The 19,443-nt window shown below is 37.5% G+C and overlaps 1 protein-coding gene across 7 annotated transcripts in view; it reads right to left on the bottom strand.

Moving 5' to 3' along the window:
* The window catches only part of GTDC1 (glycosyltransferase like domain containing 1), a 204,598-nt gene that overhangs the window by 144,360 nt on the left and 40,795 nt on the right, over positions 1-19,443 (bottom strand). The window lies entirely within an intron of this gene.

Below are 19,443 nucleotides of genomic sequence, written 5' to 3'. Positions count from 1 at the left end.
GTGTCTTCTGTCTTCCTGCGAAATTAATCTTTCATATTGTTTTAATGAGTTTACTTCAGAAAAGGCTACTTAGCAATTACAATGACAAACTTATCACGCGTATTAGTTTCAACCATCAGAAGATACTGTTTGTAATTTTTAAATGCATCAAAACGTTCAGAACTTAAAAATACTGTATTTTGAATTTATTGTTTTGTTTTCAATCAGATATTTAAAAGCAGCTTTACTTTACACACTCACTCAAATACATATAATTGTTACATAGGTTAGGAATTAGTTTCTTCCTTGTCACACAGGTTTCCTCCCTTTTCCTGGTGCAAGATAAAAATAAAGAACAATTCAAATACACTTCGGCCCCAAGATTTGCTAATAACAGTAATTTAGGCAAATGACCTAAAGCCAGAGAGCAGCCTGGGGAGGTGCAGGCTGAGCATCACCCCAGGGCTCTCTCCTGCATCACTGCAAGCTGGGATCACCACCCGAACAACACGCTTGGACCCTCCAGGAGATGTAAACCATGAGGGTGTTTTGTTGTGGTTTTTTTGAGTACTCCAAAATGGCTGGAAGAGAACAGCATCACGGGCTTAAGGAAGCTCTCGGATGCGAAGCCGCAGAGCTGCTCACAAACAGGATGCAAAACGTGCTGCCCAAAGTAAGGGGAAAGACGAAAAACCTGTCACTATTGCTCACCTCTTTCATGAGTCACAGACTTGGGGTACTGAAAAGCTGCTTTTCAGATGCTTCAAGAAAAACCATCACATACAAAAGTTGAAAACAAAACCCTGAAACGTATTCAACATCAATGACTGCCTCTGATAGTTTCCTTCTCAACATATCCTAACAAGGGAGGACGCTCCGTTAAACTTACTTGCTTAGGCTTCGTATTTGATGCTGTATATTACAAGACCATACATCCATTTCCTGACCTGTAATTTCTAGTGGTTTCAAACTGTAATCCTTATCTTCTCAAACCCTCTGGTGACAAGAAGTGAGAATTCAGAGAACTACATACTCTCCAGAAAATTTCAATCATCATCTCAATCTCGAAATTAAGTTAAATTCAAGTTCAGGTTAAAAACATTATGTATTCTGTAATCAGAGGGTAGAAACCAACAAAACAAAAACCCTTACAAGTGCATTGTAGCTAAGAAAAGCTCAACTAGGCAGCAACAGAAATCAAAACACTGAATAAATTTAATTGGAAGACAAAATATAAGAAAAGTCTAGATAGCTTTGAGTCACTGGCCTATCATGGTACAAGATGAAACGGCAATGCAGATCTCCTGGGTCATTACCAATCAATCAGCAAGAGAAAAACTATTCCAAATTCTGACTTTCTTGCCATAATTCAGGCTGGATTCAGATTATAATTTGCTCTATTATTCACTCCCCCATACTGTTTCAAATAAATTATTTTCCTTTCAAAATAAAATATGTTCCTTTCAAAAGAAAAATGATAGCCTTCTTGAAGCAGAGATTTCACTCCATTTTGGAGTTTGCTTCTTTTCAGGTAGAAAAGCAGATTCTGATCTCTTTTCCACTGACCTAATTTCAAAAATCACACTTTTGAGATCATTGACGTTTTCTGAATTTACAATGATGTAACCGAAATCATACTCTCTACTCCAAAGCCCTTTTGGAGCCTGCAGGGTAATAACTGCTATAAAAACACAAGCTGTGTTTTAGAATATGCACTATTCACCTAAAGAACAATTTGTAATTAATCATGCTACGCTTGTCATCAAATGTCGCCGAAAATTTAACTCAAAGGACTAGAGGGAAGTGTTTTGCAAATTCAGCCCCTAAAAAAAAGGGGTACGTGAAAAGTTGGTAAATGCCACTGAGTCAGTCACTCAGGGAGAAGGCACTGCAGTTAATTTACAAATCATTAGCGGGATCAGCAATAAAGTAATTTGCTCATGAAATATCTGATCAAATTGCACTTCATCAGACTAGTTCTGAAACTGGTTTTATCGCTAGGTTTAGCTGAATCAACAGTGTGCTTTTTGGTTTTATTTTGCAACAGTTTTCACTGTACGTCCCTCATGGGGACAGAGAATGACTGTACGTGCTGACGGTAAGAGACTTTCAGTTCTCAGGTTTCCTTCTTGCTTAAGGATCCTGGCAGTTAGGTTACTCTGCATTTATTCTACCTTTAGAACTATTAATAAAAACGCGTTATGCAAATATTACACGAGTATTGCCATACAATAAACTCCCTTTAGCTATTTACACTGGGAAACAGGGTTGAAATTGTGGATGCATCACAGAGCGGTGTTAGATGGCTCCTGCTATGTAATTCTTCACAATAACACCCGTAGACCCCATGGCAGCAGCACACAAGGGTGAAAATCAGCAATGACACATTTTTCAGAGACGATCTGAAGCGCAAAGGTTTTCTTACAAAACTCTCGCTCCCAAAAAAAGTTTAGGTACTAAAATCACTAAAATCGTCACTAGCACTTGTAGGCTTCTGGTGTCGTATGATTTGTATAAATTACCAGCAATATACATCAAATTCAATTTAGAAAAAAATGTTATATAAGGAGCAATATATGGCACATTTTGTTCTTGTTTTGTTTTTCACAAGATGCTACCTAAATATGAAACTACTACAAAATAATGGCAGCACAATATATGTCATGTCGACTTCAGGGGTAGACTAAGCTAGAGCAATGAAAAAGTCAATAAATCTTCTGTTTTAAAACGATACACTGATAATGCAAAGGAAATTATATTATATATAACTAATAATTTCTTGTATTTAAAAAGGTACAGAGGAGGTAGGACACAGTCGTTGACCTCATGTTTCACCCACACGGCTTCCAGTTTTGTTCACATACAAAAATAACATCTATTATTTTTGCTTTATTTCCCTTGACCTAGCCAAGTTAAGGTAAATATGTACCATATACTCCTCAGAGGTCTCGAAAAGACACAGCTGATAAATGGCCTGAGAACATTCACCGTATCTGATGGAATACAATCCCCAATTAAATATAAATCACTCCAGGTATTCTTTTTCCCATTTCAAAGAAAACAAATATTAGAAAACCAGAACTGCTTCCTCTTTCTCATTACAGTGCTTCCTCTCCGGAGCCAGCAATCCTGGGTGTTACTCTAACAGCTCAGCCCCAGCCGCAGGCCTGCAGCTCCCTTCACTTGCCAAATCTGTTACTCTGCCTACACCATGCAGAGCAGCACATTCTTCAGGATATAAATTAATAAGAAACTATCTGAAATACGTAAATCCTTCCAAGCAGTAACAGCGTCAAAAATGACATGAGTAATACAAAGGTATATTGAAGTACCGAGAAATTTAGGTAGGTAATTGGGTGCTGTCTCAAAGCCAGCTTCTTGCAGTGACATTCATCCAGGACTTTGTCCATTTGCTTCAGCTCTACTGCACAGTGAGCACGGTCCAGAAAAAAATGGGCCACTGCTGTTTGACCCAGTAATTCTCCTTTAAAAGAAATTCTGAGTATGATACAGAGTAATAAATAAATATTTACTTTAATGGCACGGAAGAATTAACTGTTCAACTAGCCACAAAAACCAGGGCTTTTTAAGCTCTAGGTGAACCCCAACTGAAGTATTTTTGTTAACCAACCTAGGTAGAGAAAACTCATCATTTTCCATCATTTATTAAAGAACACACATTCTCTCTGTCTTATAAACAGAAATGTGGTTTCACAAACATTAGCATAGCTCACATCAGAAAGCCATAATTAACGCTGTTCAGACAACATAAATTACAGATCATGTTTAAATATCTGTCCAACAAAATAGTTGAGCAACAATCCAAAACCAAAGGAATAATTGTTAATATATTCCATAGGTAGAAAGCTGCTATTAGTTACAGGAAATAAGGTATATGGTTTCAGTAATGATTGTTTTAACGGTCACAGTCCCACACGTATGAGAAATTTATTCCACCACCGTATCCAGAGCACACGTGGTTCAGTATCTTACAGCTCAACCAACTAAAAAACCATCAGGTATGTTCTGTGCACATAAACTTACTTACGACCTCCGAGAATTTCAGACACACGCACTGTAATACCTAACACAGGCAGAAACTTTTCAGGTTCCACATTCTGACAAAATGGGATTTTCCAAAGGACCTTTACAGGGTCTTTACCTTTCCTCCTCTGCACCTTCTCCCTCCCAGCCCCATCTGAAGCGTGGATGCAGTGTGTACACACACACAAACCTAGATTGAAAGAGCCTGCACTACCCTCCCACTCATGACAGTGACTCACCAAAACCCCAGAGCTATACCTTAAACACACAATCACATTTTAATGTTTGACCAAAATTTAACTCGTATTTAGATCACCCAAAAGTACCGGCTCTATGGTTTGTCATTACTAAACTGTGTAAGCGCACAAAGCGAGAATGACACTTAATTTATCTTTTATATAAATCAAATGGAAAAAGCAAGAAATTCTCTACTTGTTTTGAGAATGCAGTAAACCAACATTGTTCACCTTTATTTGGATGCCTGCATCAGCACTAATATTAATTTACTGGTGACACCCATAAACCACTGTCTGCCCCATCCACACAACCTGAGAGTTGCACACACCTACGGAACACCAAAAACCAGCATCACCTGCAGGCATCGAGGGCACTAAACACTGTCTACACTGAAACCCGTGTGGATTACACTGCCTGCTTTCGCTTCACTAAACACTAAAACACAACATTGAATTTTACCGTGCTTATGATCTACGTATATGTTTGCAAAGACTGTCTTCATTACATTGATAATCAATTCCCAGCCAGAAATAAAAACAGAGTGAATGGGAGAAAATGGCAGAAGTCCCAGTGGTCTCAGGTAAGGATTCCCCCATCCAGGAACTCTGCCTCAAAATCCCTTTTAGTGTAAGACTTATTTATGATACTTTCTTGAAGAACTTACTTAAAGGCCTGCTAAGTTATTGCTTAAAGGACTGCTAAATTATTCTTCTATGGACTATTTTAAGATTACTGTAAATACACATATATTGAAAAATCAGCTGCTTTAAAATCCGCAATTATTAATATTTTCTTTCATTCTCAGAATTACATCCCTCAAAACATTCACACATCAGAGCGTGGGGCAGGCGTGCATCCCATATAGGTGTGAAGCACAGCAGCGCTTGAGATGCTGCAATTAGAATCGCAAACAATAGAATTTTTAAAGAATTGTTTTGATCTCAACTAAAAAGCAAACTGCGAGGATTGCCAGGTTCAGTTCTTACATCTGTGCCTTCAACCCTGAAATGCACCAGCAGGAATTGAAAGTTACATTTTAAAGATGTCCCACAGCTATTAATCCAGAGACACCCTGACACAAGAGACGGTAATAGCTCCTCTTGGAGCCTACATCTTTAGAAAGTAACATGCTGTAAAATCTGCACATTATCCTGTGCATGCTAAGTAAACAATATCGCTGTAAATCCTTATGAAAAAGTTGTTAATGCATATGCAGAGTACACATTTTAAAACTCAGCATTTAAATTGTTTTATTATTTTATCTAGGCAAAGGCACTAATGACCATCATTTCTTGCTGTAAATTGAATTTGGGTTTTGCTCAGCTACAGAAAAGCAAAAAAGAATTAATCTTTAGAATTTTCTTTCCACCTTCTTTCCTGACATAGTCTAAGACTGCCAAAAGTACTTTGTATCTATACTTCTAGCCATCCTCAACGAACACCTCTGAAGATCTTGATCTATACTGAATCAAGTAGATTATCGTTTTGCTTTGTTTTTTTTCCAGTGGAGAAAAACATCTGTGTATCACATTTATGGTTAACTCAAAACCACATACAGCCAGCACTACCTCGGTGGGGAAGCACACATCCCCCTTTGGAGCCCAGCAATCAAACGACGTATTTTCAGGGAGATTCCACTGACCAACCTCCTGATTCCCAGCACATTGTGGACAGCAATTAATACACACACCTTGGTTTGTATGCCTCTAATTGAGCTACTAAGTGGTGTACATGGGACTAAGTACTACTCAGAACAGGGTATCAGGAACACTGAATAGCCTGAAAACTATTTTTGTGAGTTCAGATTAACAAAGGGAAAGTAAGAATTTTTTATATTTAATTAGGAGAAAGTTTTCTGGATTTCTAAGCCAAAAGAGAAGGGAAAAAGACAAGGAAGAGGTGTGGTGGAGAACCAGGGCCATGCTCGGCCAGGGAAACAACTCCATCCACGACTACACATTGCCAGCAAACTGAATTACTCCTTCAGTTTGTTCCTCTGCCTCCTCCCTTTAATGGTCTCAATAGATTTACGGAAGTTGACAGGAGTATGCTGCAGAGTGGTAGATATTAAACAATCAATTATATTCATAAAAAGTTCTAATATTATTTTGGGTAGCTCTTCAGCCAGCAACAGGATGTTTTGAAAAGGAAGAAAAAAAAAAAAAAAAGAAAAAAAAAAAAAGAAAGAGATAAATTAGTACAGATCTAATACAAGAGTATAACCTGAAAATGCAAGGTATTTGATAGAAAATCAGTTATTCTGATTCAACAGTTAATTATAAACTCCCATTTGCCATGTAATTCAAAAGCCTGGAATAATAACTTACTTGAACAGAGACTGATAATATTGTTTAATGGTATGTTGGTTTTACCCAACTTATTTGGACTGTGTTTACAGTGCTTGAAGGCTCAAGACAGTTTACAAGACTCATCTTCTCCAGTACTGTACCTATTATTACAAAATTGGTAATATTGATGATCTTAAAGACTTACATTATGTTTAAACAGATGAACGATATTTGATTTAGAATATCTCTGAGTGGATAGGGAACTAATAGGTGTGGTAATGGGAGATGTAGCACTATTTTTAAACTTGACAGGGGACATATTAGATGCTAGTTCCCTATTATAGAAAAAGCACCAGCCTGGTAATAATGGGCTGGCATTTTGAAATTCCTCCGATTTATTAGAAATATGATGAGAAATGTGTTCCACACGTTCTGGGCTTCAGACCAGTTTCTGTATAGAAAGGTAAGCATTACAACCTGCATTCGTTGCCAGTTTAAGAACATATACAGATACACTTGAAAACATAACTTGTAAATATTTTAACTAATTTTATTTGAAAGACTTAGTCTATAGTTCACTTTAGCTAACTGATTAAAAGACAAAACACTTGTTAGAAGCCATCTTTAATTGCTCCCTGAGATAACAGAATCACCCTACATCAAAAAGCTGGTTTGTTTTCTACAGCAAATTTAAAGTAGTAAAACCTTAAATGATGAATAGCGAATCATTCTTGTATCATCAAAATTTGGGATTTAGCACTTAAACCACTCCTCTTGTACAAAAGCTGGAATTGCAAGAGTTAATTTAAACATTAATTTAAACATTAGGCTTGGTAGCCTGAGATGTTTGGCAGCAACTTTTGAGTGGGCACAAGCCAGATTTATTTTACAGTCAGAAACTATCCATTTGAATATGTGATGAAAGGATCTGCATCTTCAGTCACACCTTGAGTCAACAAAAAGGATGGGATGAGATCTACTGTCAAATCGAGTTCAACTGTGAAATCCGGGAGGAGTCCCACACGGAGGAGTATTACCAAGTGACAGATACGTGAACTTCACAACACATGCCGGTAAGGTTACTTCAAAATGAAATTCAATCATGATGGAAAATGGACTTCGAAAGGAGTGTCAAATGTATCTGCCATGTTATTCACCTAAAGACCCACAACACAAGCCATTTAAAATGATAAAAGTCATGAGGATTTTGCCAAGCTAGGAAACCCTTCACCAAATGAAGAGAGTAAATCATCAGGTTTTAATAATTTGTTTATAAGAAACAATATTTAAGTATTAGATCCCTACAGCAGCTCGGATATGATGGTGTTGTGATTCATAAAGTAACTTCAAGGTTGCAAAGTTATGTGCACAAAAATGTCCTTAATTTTAATTATTAAGTACTAGAATTCAACAGATGAAATAATTTTTGGTCTTCCACATGCCCAACTCTTGTCTTCTCAGGAGAGCTGAACCAATGCTTCATATTATGAATCAATGACAACAGAAATACATCTCATTAACTCCTGTCTGGTCAGCATTACGTTACTTCTTTCAGAAACCGCTCAAAACCTCTCAGATTCCATAGCAAACATCACACAACACTGAATGATGACTTCATATGGCACTAAACATATTTTTCCATTTTAAGAATATTTACATTCTATTTCCAACTTGACATACAGAAGATACGTTATCTACATCAATTTATAAATCTAGTGCAATTAGAGTTGCCAATTTGATTTAGTGATGCAGCATCACGCTTCCTGTAAATCATAATTATTTCCCTATAAAGTTTTGACTAAGCCCTCTGAAAGAGCTACAGCAATATTAAAGCCTCCAGAGTATGGCCGAAGTGCTTTCTGGCTGCTCACTGCAGGTGGTCCCCAACATCTCTGCTGATCCAAGAATACCAAATCTAATGACTTCAGTCACTTGTTTCCATTCTGTTGTCTGCAGAGCTTGCAAATAATTCCAGGGATTTGTTTAAAGTGATGAAGAAAAGCATACTCATACATTTTATTTTATTTTGCAAGTATGAGGAAGTTAAGGGTCTAACTCCCCCATTGGGAAGCATCTATGGATACACACATCGCAGACAGCTGAAAAATACTGACATGAATTAAAGAAAGATGTCTCTTATCATCTGTCAGTTGAAACGGTGAGCATTTCAGGAAATATTTTTTTTCATGAAGAAAAGCAATACGCAAGCATCTCAAAACAATCTGTTTGGGAAGGTTATCTTGGTTATTTTGTAAACAAGCTTAGGTTCTGAGCTGATGTTTTAAAAACAGATAGTGAAAAAAGAATAAATATTAATGTCTGGGGGAAACCCTAACAGACATGAGACAAGCGTGGCCCTTTTTAGCACTGCCACAGATAACAGCCAGGCAAGGGCATGCACAGAGAATGGCAAGATGTAATTTTTTTCCTTGAAGATTATCAGATGGCTGATATTACAAAAGCGCCATTAAAATCACCACCATCAGAAAGTCTGTGTCTTATAGACTTTGTTTTTGTTGCACGTAACAAAATCTGGCTCCAGCAAACAATCTGCACTGTAGTATGCAACAAGAAGAGTTAAAATCAGTTGTTCTTTTAATTTCACTTCATTATAAATCATTAAGATGTTAGTAATATTCACTTAGGACTTCAGCTTTAGCGTCACTTGAGAATCACTTCTCTGGCTATCTTAAGAAAAAAAAAAAAAAAAAGTCTGAAAAGCATTTACCCTGCCTGAGTCAACTGGCCATGCTCGTAAAACTTTTGTCCTAAAATCTGAAAGCCCTTATCAAATTCAAACATCCTGTTCAACAAAACCAAAATGATGCTGTCGTTCATCAGCTACTTCAACTCGAACCACCGGAGAACCTGCAGAAACCTGCACGCTCCTCCTGCAAACTGGTACAATGCTAAGGAAGTTAAGTATGGTTTGTAATGGCCATGGCTGCTAGGGTGCAGAGAAAAACATCTTCACTGCAGAGCTCAGAGCTGAAGAAACTGTTTTAAAGGTCATTACTGGAAGATCCTAACTATTTAAAGTTTAGCTGGCTATTAGTAGGTGCTCTTACTGACATTGCTGATATGATGAAGTGCCTGAAATACCATCACAAGCCAACACGAGAAACCATTTACACCTCATGCACGCAAGGTCTGTCCCCACTTCTTCATTTCAGAGTCACAAAGATCACAAGTTTTACCAGCAAGTGAAAGATCTGTTCTAACTCACACTAAAGGGTTGTGCAGTTATTCTGGTCATTGGGAAATTTTTAGCAATACCATCAGTGAAGCATTCACAGCAGCCAGAAGCAGCTCTTGGAGGCCTGAAGAACAACTACACATGGACAGCTTGGAAACATCTCTAAAATAAAGGCAGTGGTTATCTCACAGAGTCTTCCACATGCAATCAGACTCAAAGCAATGCTACAGCTAAAATCTTTGGTATTACTTTTCACGATGCTTTTTTCATACACAAAGAATTGTGGCTCTGAAGACATTGAGAAAACACTCCAGATACTCATTAGATTTCAAAACAGTCTTAGCAACTGCTCAGCAGAAATAACGCTGACTTGCCAGTACTCCTGCAAAATCTGCAGTGTTTGCTGTTGCTCTAGATGAAAGCTGCGAACCCTTTTGCTGTGAAGGCTTTCAACCCAAACACACCAAACATTAGGACTAGGAAAACTTCTTCCCTATTAACCAAGCCACACAACAGAAACTGTTAAGTAGAATCATTTACAGAAATTAAAATTTTAAAATGGAAACTATAATAATGTAATTGTTGATTCTTTGCTAGAATTCCAATGAATTCAGGTAGTTTTGAAGGAGTTTTTAGTGTTGTCGTCCAGCTGACAAAAGAAAAGAGGAAAACTGTGAACCCCTGTCACCTTCATAAACTTCTACCCTCAGCAGCTGCACCTTCTTCCAGTCAATCTAACAAATATACTCTGCTGAGCAATGAAGTCTTAGAAGTCTGCAAAAATTCAAGCGAAGAAAATTTAGGCCACAGAAGTTTGCTTTATCCAAGTAGATTTTATTGGTGGTATACTGGAAGTTATTCTATCATCCAGGGAAGTTAGCCCACCCTCCCTCAGCAGTCACAGCAGAAAATAAACACGCTGCATTTCTGCTGTGCTGGGGTGGTGGCTATGGACACCACTGTACTTGGCTATTTTTAGAAAAACCAGGCAAACAAGTGCTTTTCTTAAGGAGATAACGTTAAACCTATCTTCAGTTATCTATTTATGTTGAGATTTTCAAAAATCAGTTTCATCGTGTGCATCCGAATCTAAGAGAGGTGTTACATGAGTCTTATCTTACTGCAGAGCAAACGATTCAGGTCTTTCTGACTCTTTTCAGATCTGATCTTCCCATCACTGTTTAAGCAGAGGTTGGGCCCATAAAGACCAGTTAGCTGTAGACACCTGAAGGTGCTATATGAAACTGGTTTAGCCCCATATTTAAAGCAGAAATAGCTCTAGAAGACACTTCAGTCTCCCAATTTGAATATTGGGAGGTATAATTAAAATACGATGAAGAGAGAGGGGAAGGAGCGGGGAGGGGAAGAGTAAGTTGCCTCTAGCAAATATATACATCAGAAAACAATGCAGACAGGGTACCCAAATTAAGCAGTATCAAACAAATGCTTTGAGAAAATGAGTTATTTCCACCTATCTGCATCGACCGGGCATTAGTTCGCTTCCACTGAAGAGAACCTAATCCAAACTCTGTTCATTTCAAAGTGGTTAAGAATCCATTTGTGAGGTGCATTCAAAATGCGGTAAGATGAACAAAACCTGTTTTGCATGCCAATATCCTTGGAGAGGGCAATATTCATGCAAGATGATTCAAGCTACTCTTCAGAGCTGTAGCACTCTGCCTTCCCAATAAAGCTCTGAATGAGCATGGACAAGCGAGATCCATAAATGATTTTTCCTAGAGTCTATAGGCAGTTGGTTTCTTAACACTCATGGAAGCATTTTCTTGGGCATCAACAGGATGACTTAGGAAAAATGTCTCCTTTTTTCTTTAAAGCTGTTTTTCTTTTCAAGCTGTGTAACACCACTTGATATTTAGAGTGTATTCAGCTCACATGAGCTACTCAACCAAGCAATAGGCTGCAGCATCCTGAAGGTGCGTAATGGTTGACTAACACAGACCATTTCACATGTTTGTGCTTATTTACAAATACCACTTACATACTGCTGACATTTATAATGACACCTGTGATGTTGCTGACACACCACTACGTTTGTAAAGTTTGCATCTACAGGCACAGTTGATTCTAAGAAACTTGCTGGTGAATACACACAGCATTTCCTTTGACTGTAACTAGAAAGGTTATTTTGACTATTTCCTATTTGAATAGAAAAAAAGCTTCAGAAATAAGGTTCAGCGAGGCTAATCCCCCCCACTGATTTTCTTCTCACTCAACACTAGTTCACTCGATTACTTTTGTCAAGAATTTTCTCCTGACCATATTATTGGGTTGCTTAAATTACACTGTAGTCACATATTCATACATTCACAGAATTTCATGTATTTGTTACCATTACTGTTGCCTACTAACTTGTTATTCCAAAGTCTATGACCTCTAAATACAGCACTTCAGCCCTCCAAGAAACCCCAACAGTGTTTGATGACAGAGAAATACTTGGTTTGGTTTTGTATATGTAAGTAGACTATAAAGAATTCATCTTACAGTGGAGGCAAAAAGGGAACATAGATAATTTATTTTACTTTTCAAAGTCAAAGAAGTCCTGAACACCTTAAGATGAAACAAAACACTACATCTATGTACATGTTCAAATTACAAGATAATTGTAAGAAAATGCTTGGATTCGATAAATGAACCTTGTAATTATATATACTTCTGATCAAACATTTTCAATTGTTCTGTTTAAATATGCTTTAAACAACAAAATGTAACTGCCCTACCTCCTTCCCTCCAACCCCAAAATCATACTACATCTTCTGCCTGGTGTTTTCCCATTATTAACCACAAGAACTTTCATTTATCTGCCTTCAACCAAAAATGCTGAAGAGCTTAACGAATATTAATTAAACTGCACAACACTCCTGTGAGGTAGGTAGGTATTGTTATCTCTACTTTACAGATGAGAAAACTCGAATTAAATATTGTGATTTGCACAAATTTCCAACAGTAGTTTTATAGTAAAGCCAAGAGCAGAAGAAAGGAGCAGTGACTCCTATGTCCAGCCACCACAATACACCTTCTCTTTTAAACCAGCAGGAATTTATTTGCCATTTTGCCACACAGGAAAAAATGTTCTGAACAACAGTGTTAATTTTTCATTAAAATGAGCCCTTATAAGAAAATACAGACAAATACATGTTTTACCCAGATTGTACCTTCATTATTTTTTTAAAAGAAAACCGAGTATGAGACAAAATTTTGTGTCCTCTATTAATATCATTCTTCATCTGGTTAGCTGATGAATTCCATCTTCAAAAGGAAAATCCACACTTCTTGAAACCATATGAATTGTTCCTCATATAACTGAATCCATAATTTCCTCTTCTCATTTACATTTCTTAACATCTTCTATTTTGTTTCCTATTCCTTCACCTTATTTTCTACTTCTTTCACCTTCTTTTCTAATTACTTTCAGTTGCACTTACCTTAGTCCTATATCACTTTTTCTTCTTTAAACTTTTTCAATGACACAATAAAACCTAGAAAGGATAGACTTACAGCCTATCAATTGCTACCTTGATGTGACGTGCATCAAATTTTCCTGTCTCAAACTACCCTTGCTTCCAACTTTTTCATATGTATGGACATGTCCACCATATGTCCCATCTGACAGGTCTACACCCTCAAATGTTTTTCTCTTTTCCCATCATGCTTCATTCCTCATTAGGAAATCTCCAGTTTCGATAGTCCTTTCTTTCCTGTTCCAGAAGCAAAACTTAATGGTTCCTTTGCCTTATTTTCCTTGTCTAATCTCCAGTCTCACTTCCCTGCCTGTCAATTCTTCCCCATCCAAACCATCTCAAAATACCTTTATAAACAATCACTTTCTTCCTCCTCCATCTTACCACATCAAATCCAAAGTTTTCCTCTTCACCTCTGAATATTTTTTTTTTTACCTCAGTTAGAGGCAAGGTTTGTTTCATCCCATTCTTCTCATTTTCATTAGACTCGCTTGGTACATCTCAACTTCCCATCAGAAAAAAGGAACAGCTTTTAACATGCTGCCAAAAAAGTCATCCATTTTTTGATCAAGTCTATTCCATATGCTCTTTCCAGTCTCCCCAGTCTCCTTTTCTTTTTCTCTCCTTTCCAGACTCTGCTCACGAATACTTTAAGTCTACTAACTCTCTTCTACACCTTTCTGTACATACTCTAAGCCTAACCTTTTCAACCTTTGGTCCTCCACACTCCTTCTCCTACCTTCCGTCCACGTCCTCTTCTGTGAGCACTTCAAGTTGAGACCCTGAACACATCTTAAACATATCTACAAATCTCTCTGGATCACTACTAACCAGACTGTCCCACACACATAAAACAACTTCAACAATGCTTTCAACTAGCCCAAGAAGCACGACAGCCCAGCCTTATGACAATTTTTTTTTTTTCTTTTTGAAGAGATTTGCTGAAAAAGCTGCAATCCTCAAAATCAGCCGAAGAATTTTGTGTATTTTCACTAATCTAACAAATCTGTAGTCCATAAAAGTGGCAGTCTCCAACTCCGCTGTTTTACAAACTAATTGTTATCGTTAGCAACTCTTTCTGAATGCACATGCACAACACTCAAGTTAAAGAATCAGCTATTAAAATACAAATAGATTAAATAAAGGGGGGGGGGGGGAGGTTGACAAAAAGATTGTTACTTTTTAAAGTTATATGGTTTTCTGTGACTTTATTTCTCTTATTTTGGAATCAGCATGAAAAGTTAAATTAGGTCAAATTAGGCTTTTTTTTTTTTTTTTAAATCATACAAGTTAGCACATCTTGTTTGTACTGCTTGCTCTAATGAAGTGAGCCTACATACCTACATTTGCCAGTGCACAGTAAAAATAGATAGATTTGTTATTCATATACTCTCTGCAAGTGGCAACTCGGAGTCTTTGAGAACTGCTCTCATCATTCAGAAGCTGCAACAAATGTTCAGTCACTGTCTTCCTCTCTTTCAGCTCTCAAAATTACAGCTGGATTCTTCAAGCATTACGTGTGGTTTCTTGCGTTTCAAAGCTTATGAACTACTTGGATTGCAAGAAGCAAAAGTGCTGCCCACAGATACTTTTGTGCTGCCACTGACTTCATGCTACAGCCAAAAAAGTAAGGAATGGAAGTAAAAATGCAGCTTGTTCTCCCAGTGTACACTGGTCAGTGTATACATCCCCCCCAGTCACACTTCAGCTGAGCAGGATCTCTATCTGCTTCTGCAGCACATAAACCCAGGTCTATTCCTTTTTCATCATTCCACAAAGGTGAAGTCTCAGAAGAACCTACTAAGCAAAATCTTTTATCACATATGCTTAGGAGTACAAAAAGCCAGCATAAAGAAAACTACGGTCCTCCAGCAGCTTTTTCCTGTTTAGTTACCATCATAGTATTTAAATTCACAATGTTTCCATTTTTTCACAATAAGCATACCATCTAATGCAAAGAAATAGATGTGCTATTGGTTACTCTTTGTTTCCATTTTGAGAACACTTACTGAAGGCCTCTCCGTTTCTGCATGCGTAACAAAGGTCAGGAGTTATTTTATTTAACCTCTGCAGGCAAAAAAAGTTGCATTTTTTCCTTTCTAATATCCCTTAAGGTTACTCATTCCTTTGCATTCAGCTAGTGATAGAAGAAATACCTAAATTCCTTTGAAAACTTCAGATATTCAGAACAGATCAATAACTTCCATTATGAGAGGCCCCTCACAGTACATTAGTCTCACTCTCCACTACTGACATTTACTCCTTGCTTGATTCCCTGTGTTTCGGCTTTCCTTTTTTTTTTTTAATTTTATTGAATTTTTATCTCCAAATCCACGAATGGTGCGAGCCTTGCCTACCACAGAAACTGCCGCTAACGAGCAAACACTCCAATGCTTAAAACCAGGTTGGAACCCACAGAAAATCAGTTTCAGTGAGACCCCTACGCTTTTATTTTTTCCTCTTTAGATGTATCAACCCTATCTTCATCGAAAACACTCACTTTTCCCAAATAGCTTCTTATGGTGAGACAACAGAAAATAAAACTGCTTCTGAAACTAACAATTAATTTTAAACTCTTCATTACAGAAAAAAAATTCTTGCCTCCATAATAAATGCTTCAGTTTGCAAGGACTCTAATAAATTACCCTCTTTGTGGCAGATGAAAATCCAGAGCGAGACTTGGTTCTGCTCTTCTAAAGCCCCGCACCAGGTAACATCAGACCAAAGCGTGAGCACAAGCTTCTTGGGCATCAGAGAAACACCGGGAACATCAGACGCTGAAACATGTGTAGGTGTATTAGCAGTCCTACCATCCATCTGTCAGAAATCTTCGATGTTCCTGCACATCACCCACTGGCAGAGCTGTCTGCCAAGCAAAAATATTATGAAATGTTCATTATATGCTCAAGTCTCCCCCCCCTTCCTGAGGAGGAAATGGAAAAACCTGTCCCTCCACACACACATACATTTGTTACCAAGAAACAGTGAAAGACTTTCAAATTCATCCAGAAGAAAAATCTACCAAGAAACCAGGTCTCTGAATTTAGATATATTTTAGAAAACTTTACTTACCAGGGGATATACCGACTTTTAGTTCACATATATCTCATTTTTTAAGGTACGTTAAAGACCGAGTTTACAATTAACTGAACAGACAGCGTACAAAAGGCTTTTAGAACTACACCATATGGTCGAGGGAAAGGAACAATCTGGACTATCCACATTTCAATCTGCAGACTTGTCCACCTCTATAACACATTGTATTGCTGTAATAAAATATTAAGATAGAAATGTAAAAGTGAAAATAATCTATCTTTTGCACTACCAGGGAACAAGGCATCCTACAGTCTAGTGCGTTTAATAAATATTTTAAGTTTTATGACTTTGGCATGCTGAATCAGATATAGTCAATAAAATTCCCAATTCATTTAAAACAGTATTTCCAGAAGGATATGGGTGGGTATTCATCTTATGCTTCAGGGAAATAAAAAATACCAGTTTACACAGGGTATACTGGCAGCAGTTTATGTAACAGATGACACATTCTTGGAAATCAAATAAAAGCAGAAAGAAAAAAAACATTGTTGCTTAGTGAAGGACTAATCACATGGTCACAGCTGGAACCAGTGTAAATCATTCATTAATAAAATTCTGTTGTAGTAGTCACTTTTTTTCTGCTTTTCAAATGTCAATAGAAAAAAAAATTTAAAAAAAACCCCAACTCTTTCAATTCTTTGCAGAAAGGATACACTAAGTATTCCATAGTGACTATTACCTTTATTAAATCTTTGCAGAAGAAAAATGCCTACAAATAAAGCACTGTTGGTGCTAAAGAGGATATAAATACTTTTGTATTTTATATGTAATCCCAGAATACAGTCCAAGAAGACACTTGCTACACTTGGAGATACTGACCTGACTTTTGATTGCACAGAATACAAACCTTGCGAAAAATCAGATGAAGTCTTTTGTAGAGTACATTTTATAATGTAAAGAAACTTAAATGACAGCTTTGTGAGACATATCCCTCAATGTAAACTAAAAAATTGCACTAGATTAAATGCAGACACTGCAGAAGAAGATCATGTAATACTCAAGTATTCCTTAATCACACACTGTTGAATGTAGGTATCACAGGCTCATGATCAACTCTGCTTTGAGCAGGAGGCTGGACTTGATGGCCTCCAAAAATCCCTTCCAACACAAATTATCCTATGATCCCATGCTCCTTCACACTACAGAGTTCTCCCTTCTTGAGTTGTGACCCTTATTTTCTCTTTCACTTTAAAAAAAAACAAACAAACAAACAGCTATGTCAAGTTTTGTGTTTCATTGCCTCCATCAGCAAGAGAAAAACCTCATACAAATCTGTAAGACTGTGCAGATAGCAAATTATTAAGTCACAAAAATCAGATCACATCATCTGCAATTATTTTGACAGCAACCTCCTGCTACATCAATGCTGCTATGTTGTTCTACTCACAATACCACAGGATAAGAGGCCTGTTTTTCATATCATTTCAGAGAAACTACTGAAAACAGTAAATATAAACTATACTGTTTGATGCTTTAAACTGCAACAATATAAAGTAAACGGGATAGGTTTTTCTCCAGTCCAAACAAAAACATCAAAATCACACTATTCCCTCATCGTTCAGTGAAAACACTACAAGAACAGAGCACTTAAAATTGTCAAGAACTCCTTTAACTGAAAGGTTTCTTTGAATTTAAAAGCTAAAAATGTATTATCTCCCTCATTCGGTGCCTACTAAGCAGTCTGAGCAAAGACTGAAAGCACCCTGGCTTGACAGGATATCTGGGTTTTATTGTCGAGCCTGCTGAGGACTTCTCAAATCTCTATCAAGCCACGGAACCTTGAAATACGGCTGCGTAAGCCCTGTACAGCCAGTGGGAACGCTCAAGTGTGAAGTTCAACACATGCTTACATTTTTGCATGATCAAAGGATCAATTGCTCTGTTCTTCAGTTTACTGTAGTTATTCCTACCTCACAGTGACATCCTCAGTTAAAGACATATACTTTATATGAAACTGGTTAATATAAAAAAGATGACTTCAGTTTTCTAGTAATTAACTTCACGTGGTATGAAATGACAGTTCAAAGCACCATCGCTGTTAATAGCATTACTTACATGCAGGAGGAAATCACTACCTAAGAGAACCAGAATATATAAATGAAGTATAACAATTTTGTCAAGTTCAGAAACAAAAAAGACCCCCAAATTTCCTGCTAACTTCTATTTTAGTAATTATCTGTGTACTCTTTGTCAGAACAGATAAAATCTGAAGGCAGGCATGTGAATTGAGTATGTAAATGCTAAAGAAAAATCCATAACTAAAGAAAAGCAACAGCAGTCAGCATCAGCTGTCACACATGAATTGTCCATGATGCAGACAGGAAGCTTTTATATCAGGTATTGTTTTCTCCTCTTCCAAGTAATAAAAATACTGCTTTTTTTGGTAACAGAAAAATGCAGTAAAGCAGATCCTGATTGGCCAGGATTTCCAGGTAGGTTTAATTCATGCTGTATGGTGATACGTTTCCAATTCAGTAAGATTATGGGTTTTATTTATTTATTTTTAAAAGAAAAGCTGTGAAGGAGCATATCTGACCAGCTTATGGCTTTAAAAGAACTTTTGTAGAATTAGATAATATAATTCTCCATCTGATCAAAGGAGGCTGCCATTACGCCCAGGAAGAGCAGCCAGGCACCTCGCTCTTCCCCATCCCGGAGCCTGCCAGACATCCTGCTTTTCAGAAGTCTGTCCAAAAGGCTTTGAAACATAATGAAAACAGACCTAAGAGGACTCCTCCATACGCTTCCCACAAAATATTTTATTTTCTTCTTCATTTGTCCGTTTCTAGATGAAATGTGAAGGGGAAAAAAAAAAAAAAAAAAATAGTTACAAATTTTTTGGGGAAAAGGCACACCAAATCAAATTCGGGCACATAGCCCCCCGTCACGGTGCCCACACTATATTCTCCCTGAAGCTGCACCACGTGCACCTGATGGGCATTACTCTGGGGGGTTTTTTTAATCTGCTTTTAATCTGTTTTTTAATCTAACCTTACAAAACGCATCGTTTCTTCTGACACTGGTATCACCAGCAGAACCACGGCTAAACGATTCTAACGGTTTCCACGCCTAATTGCCGTTACCTGGCCGCCCCCCCGCAGCCGCGCGAGGCCATCCTTCAGGC

The sequence above is a fragment of the Tyto alba genome, unplaced genomic scaffold, assembly GCF_018691265.1.
Source record: "Tyto alba isolate M040663 unplaced genomic scaffold, T.alba_DEE_v4.0 Super-Scaffold_7, whole genome shotgun sequence".
Classification (NCBI taxonomy): Eukaryota; Metazoa; Chordata; class Aves; order Strigiformes; family Tytonidae; genus Tyto; species Tyto alba.
Note: the sequence above shows the minus strand (reverse complement) of the source record. Positions and strands in the feature narration are given on the sequence as shown.